Source organism: Panthera uncia (assembly GCF_023721935.1).
Source record: "Panthera uncia isolate 11264 chromosome B2 unlocalized genomic scaffold, Puncia_PCG_1.0 HiC_scaffold_24, whole genome shotgun sequence".
In the NCBI taxonomy this organism is placed as follows: domain Eukaryota; kingdom Metazoa; phylum Chordata; class Mammalia; order Carnivora; family Felidae; genus Panthera; species Panthera uncia.
Genome location: NW_026057580.1, coordinates 111,433,310 through 111,439,309, shown reverse-complemented (window position 1 = coordinate 111,439,309; position 6,000 = coordinate 111,433,310). Strand labels below are relative to the sequence as shown.

Here is a 6,000-nt window from a genome sequence, read left to right as displayed (position 1 = left end):
ATTTATTGTTGGGACAGAGAGAGACAGAGCATGAACGGGGGAGGGGCAGAGAGAGAGGGAGACACAGAATCGGAAACAGGCTCCAGGCTCCGAGCCATCAGCCCAGAGCCTGACGCGGGGCTCGAACTCACAGACCGCGAGATCGTGACCTGGCTGAAGTCGGACGCTTAACCGACTGCGCCACCCAGGCGCCCCTATAGTCTTTGTTTTAAAATTTAGTTTGTCTAATATAAGTATGGCTACTCTGGCTTTCTTTTGACATCCATTACCATGATAGATAGAGTCCCCTCACTTTCCATTTGCAGGTATCTTTAGGTCTAAAATGAGTCTTTTATTGGCATGATATAGAGGGGTCTTTTTTTTTTTTTAATCCATTCTGATGCCCTATGTCTTTTTTTTAAATTTATTTATTTTGACAGAAAGAGGGAGAGACAGACAGACAGACACTAGGGAAGGGGCAGAGGGAGAGAGAGGGAGAGAGAGGGAGAATTCCAAGCAGACTCTGTGCTGTTAGTGTGGAGCCTGATGTGGGGCTTGAACTCACATGCTATGAAATCATGATCTGAGCTGAAATCAAGAGTCTGATGCTCAACTGACTGAGCCACCCATTTGCCCCTGATACTGTATGTCTTTTGATTAGAGCATTTAGTCCATTTACATTCAGAGTGATTATTGAACGATATGAATTTAGTGCCATTGTGTTACCTGTAAAGTTGGTGTTTCTGATGATGTTCCCTGTTCCTTTCTAGTCTTTGTGGGAAAGAAATTTTAATATTTTTTGCAGGGCTGAACTTCTCTAGTTTTTGTTTGTCTGGGAGATTCTTTATCTCTCCTTCTATTCTGAATGATAGCCTTGCTGGATAAAGTATTCTTGGCTGCATACTTTTTGCATTCAGCACATTGAATATATCATGCCATCTCCTTCTGGGCCTGCCAAGTTCTTGTGGAGAGATCTGAAAACCTGATTTCTCTTCCCTTGTAGATTAAGGGCATTTTTCCCCTTGCTTGTTTCAGGATTCTTTCCTTGTCTGTGTATTTTGTAAATTTTACTATGATATGTGTTGGTGTTGGCTGGCTTTTGTTGATTTTGTTGGGAGTTATGCCTCTTGGATTTTGATATTTGTTTCCTTCCCTAGATTAGGGAAGTTTTCAGCTATAATTTGTTCAAGTAAATCTTCTGCCCCCTTTGCTCTCTTTTGTTCTTCTGGGACTCCTATGATATGAATGTTTTTATGCTTTATGGAATTGCTGAGTTCCCTAAGCCTACATTTGTGTTGTAAAGCTTTTCTTTCCCTTTTCACTTCAGCTTCATTATTTTCCCTCATTTTATCGTCTATATCACTGATTTATTCCTCGACATTGTCCATCCTTGTTGTCATTATATCCAGTTGGTTTTGCATCTTGGTTATAGCATTTTTAAAAAAAATTTCAGCCTGACTAGTTTTTCATTCTTTTATCTCTGCAGTAAGGGATCCTCTAGTGTCTTCTATGGTTTTTCAAGCCCAGCTAGTATCCTTATGATTGCTGCTTTAAATTCCGGTTCAGGCATATTACTTTTATCTGTTTTGATTAAATCCCTTGCCATGACCTTTTCTTATTCTTTCTTTTGGGGTAAATTACTCTGTTTTGTCATTTTGTCTAGGTCACTGTTTATGTGTGTGTGTGTGTGTGTGTGTGTGTGTGTGTGTGTGTTTGTGTGTGTGTGTGTGTGTGTGTTAGGAAAGGCTGTTATCCTTTCTCTTCCTGAGAATATGGCTATATTAAGAAGAGGTCCTATACTGTCCAGGGCCTGGAGCTTCAGAAAGTGTTTCAGAGTGTGCAGCCTGCTGTTGTGTTTTGGCTGCTCTTTCCTTTAGGTGAGTCCTCTGCAGAGTTTCTCCTGGCCTGCAGTGGGGAGTGTTTATATCTTGTCTAGTGTGTGGTGAGTTTTAACTAGGTGTATTTTGGCCTGTTTGTTAAAAGAGTCTAGATCTGGGGTGCCTGGGTGTCTTAGTCGGTTGAGCGTCTGACTTTGGCTCAGGTCATGATCTCACGGCTCGTGAGTTTGAGCCTCATGTCAGGCTCTGTGCTGACACTTCAGCTCTTGGAGCCTGCTTTGGATTCTGTGTCTCCTTCTCTTTCTGCCCCTCTTCCACTCATGTTCTGTCTCTCTCTCCTTCAAAAATAAATAAACATTAAAAAAATAAAAAACAAAGAGGCTAGATCCTATTCCCCCTAGAGTTAAAGCTTTGCACCACTCTATGATCAGTAGACTTGGTGCCTGTGAGGCGTTTGTGTTGGTCTTCTGAGGGAGGGCCTGCTGTGCTGATTCTCAGGCTGAGTTTCCCTACTAAAGATGCACCTGCAGAGTGTAGAGGGGTAGGGCTTGGTGTAAGCAGCTCAAACCTCCACTAGGGGTGCTATGCTGCTCACTGAGGTCTATGAGTGCTGATGGGCAGGGGTTGCGAGCAGAAATGGTCTACTCTCTTGTCTCCTAAGCAGGGAGTTCACACTGGCTACTGTTTAGGAAACCCTCACAGAAGAGTGAACGATCTCCCCTCTTGTGTCCCCAGCTTCTGTCAGATCCCTGCCATCACTCGGTCTGTGTCCGAGCTGTATGCCTCCGAGGCAGCGTAGTACTCCTGTGTTTTATCCCAGATGTGTGGCTGTGTTTCAAAACTCCAAATTTTAGGGACCTGGCATGGCGAGGACCCACACTGATCCTCTGGGGGAAGGTCTCCCCACGCTGTGGCTGGTGCCAGTTAGTCCCAGAAAAACCATCACACAGTCCCCGGGGAGTTTATGGTAAAGTGAGGCAAAAGGTCAGCACCAAGGTTTTCTGCCCTCAGCAGGTGTCTCTATTCCTATGCTAATGAACGGGGCAGCACGTTGACACTCACCAGCTCTTTTGTTCCCAGAGAGGCCATGCCACCTCTCCCAAATGCACTCCAAGAAGGGGGAACTGCTCTCCTAGTGCGACCCAGAGGATCCTCAAACCACTCTGTCTGCTCCTGGGCCCCTGTCCTCCTTTTCCACGGGATCACTGGTGTGGCCACCAGGCTCCACATGGTGGTGGTGCATACTTCTAAAACTTCAGGCTTTGGGCTCCACTGCCTGTAAAACTTTGTGGTAATCAGTTGCTCTCATTTTCCCAGTCAATGGTTTTGGGAGAAGTGTTTCTCTTGTGCAGTCCCCTGCGTGCTGCTTTCTCTCTGTTCTCTCTCTCTGTCTCCCTTTTGTCTCCAAGATCAAAAGTCCCTCCCCTCTGCAGCATCCATGAATCTTTTCTTCCAGAATTATGTCTCCACAGCTCCTATCTTCTACAATGTGGCTTCTTTTCTCCCTCTAGTTCTGCAGTTTGTTCTTTCAGCATTCAGATTGATTTCTTGGGGGCTGGGAATGATTTGATATTTATCTAGCTGTGTTTGAGGGATGATGCAAGGTTAGGGTCCTCCCACTGTTCCACCATTTTAACTCTGGATTTTGATCATTTTAATTAGTGTGTGGTGGCATCTCATTATTGTACTGTTTTAATACCAGTGATCTTGAGCATCTTTTCATATCCCATCATTGCATCAGGAATGGAAAACATCAGTGCAGACAGAATGAATTCCTCTGACCTGAATATGTCAATTTTTCTTTTACTAGGATATGCTCATCTGCAGTGTTCCATCTGTATATTTACTTCAGTGAAGTGTCTGTTCAGATCTTTTGTGTGTTTTTCAGTTGGATTTTTTTTTCTTACTGTGAGTTTTAAAAGTTATTTGTAGGGGCGGCTGGATGGCTCAGTCATATGAGTGTTTGACTCTTGATTGTGGCTCAGGTCATGATCTCACAGTTTGTGGGATCGAGCCCCGTGTGAGGTTGTGGGCTGACAGCATGGAGCCTGGTTGGGATTCTCTCTCTCCCTCTCTCTCTCCTCTTCCCCCACTTGCACTCTCTCAAAATAAATAATCTAAAAAAATTTTTTTTAAAAAGTTCTTTATACATGTTTGGTTCAATTCTTTATCAGATATGTGTTTTGCAAATATTTTCTCCCAGCCTGTGGCTTGTCTTCTCACTCTTTTAACATTGTCTTTCCTAGAGCAGACATTTTCAAATTTTAATGAGTCTGACTTATTAATTTTTATTTTATGGATGGTGCTTTTGGTATTATACCCAAAGAGTCATTGCCAAATCAAAGGTCACATACATTCCATTCTATATTTTCTTCTAGAAGTTTTGTAGTTTTGCATTTTACCTTTAGGTCTAGGGTCTATTCTGAGTTAATTTTTGTGAAGAATTTAAATTTAAATAATCATTTGTTACATATATCCATTTTGTACCACAGTGTGACTAATTTGGGTTAATCTGTGATCTTTTTGTCCATTACTCAGATCACTCAAGACTTTATTGCATGCCTGTGTTTTGTTGTTACCAGTGTTCACTCTCAAGTGGTTGCCTTTTCCTTCTCGACTGACTTCAAACTATGTTCTTTCTCATTATCTTAGCTGGGGTGGATGTTCTTTCAGCATGGTTGCACTTCTTATATTAAGATCAATTCCCTTAGTCAATATCTCATTTGTTGGAATCCTATAGTGATAACTCCAGAATTGGAGAATTGTTGTGAAGGGTTTATATGCTTTGAGCTTGACATACCCAGGTAAAATAAAAATGACCACACTCAGGTCAGAGGTAAGTTATTCTGTCTGCATTGAAATTTTTCTCTCCTGATACAGTGTTCTGTCCAGCTCCCTTCTTAACCTGGGAATCTGCATCCACCTGGCCCCTGTCTGTTGGCCGACTCCCATCACAGATTCTTGGAAGTCCTGTGTCCAATGAGGAAAATGCAGAAAACTGTAAGTCAGAAGTTCATGAACTCACTATCTAGTTATTCTTGCTGCTGGTTCTGTTCCAGTCTTGAGGTTGGATTGTCCTGCATGGTCGCTGCTTAGATACTAGATGTTTTAGATTCAACTTAGACCCTTGGCTAGAGTAGTCATGTCTCACCTTTAAAATTCTTGGTGGGTTCATCTTTCACTTTCAAACCTGAATATGCCTTTGTGACTTCCAGAAGTAATTAAAATTAGATAGTGTGCTTATGCCTAGAACCTCAGCCTTCATCCTTCCCATGAGTCTGTGTGGATTCTGGTTCTAGTTCTGCTGTTCAGCCCATCCTGCTCCACCTGAACTTGATGGGCCATCTCTTTCCCTCCTTCTCTCTCTATCTCTCCCCCCACCTCTCCCCACCCACTGCTAGACCCTCCTTAACTCCTGCCGTCTCCCATGTGGGCACAGCCTGAAGTATCCTTTCTCTCTGGGAGCCACACACATATTTTCTATATCCATACAAGAGCACACACTGACTTGACACTCCCTCTCTCAGCCTCTTCTCTGCCTTCCTCGCTCACCCTGCTCTCCATGCCCTCTGCTTGCCCTCTAGCAACTGAACTCTGGCACAGTTTCCCAAGCCTGTCGATAATGCTCCATCTGTCCTCCTGGTCTTTACACAAATGTCCCTCCGAGTCTCCAGACCAGGTCATGTTTGCTCCCGAAAGACTGGCCAAACATCGGGTCTTACTGGGAGTCACTGTGCTCCTCACCCTTCACGTCCTGCACTTCAGGGTTGCTTCTTGTTCATTCAGCTCACAGAGCCCTCTCCTTATGTTAATTGATTGATTAACGGAACCAATATATAAAGAAGCGAATACATTTGCTGCAGGATCAATTTGCCAGCTTAGAGACAAAGGAGGTTTTTGCTTTACCAAATATTCAAATATTATGAAATTCCCTTGTGGGCTGAATCTCTCTCCTACACACAGGAAGCAGCACATGGAAAGAAAAGGAAACCGGGTGAAGAGTGGAGGTTAGCGAGGGTACCGAGAACGTGGGCAGAGGGCAGGGGGTGAGGGTCGGTGCCCTGTCCAGGGCAGCCTGGAGGGGAGTGAGCTTGGGACTGGTGTGAGAAACAGGTCATTTCAGTGTTGTTGATGAGCTGGTTCTACCCTCCCTGGGCAGGTAGATTCCTCTGGTGACAGAGGA

At 43.9% G+C, this 6,000-nt stretch overlaps 1 long non-coding RNA gene across 1 annotated transcript in view; it reads left to right on the top strand.

Annotated features, from left to right (window-relative positions):
- Positions 1-11: 11 nt before the first annotated feature.
- Positions 12-6,000, top strand: part of LOC125939027 (uncharacterized) — a 28,047-nt gene continuing 22,058 nt past the window's right edge. Inside the window, exon 1 of the long non-coding RNA XR_007462906.1 lies at positions 12-4,817. This is a non-coding gene — a long non-coding RNA (uncharacterized LOC125939027). The remainder of the gene's footprint in view (positions 4,818-6,000) is intronic.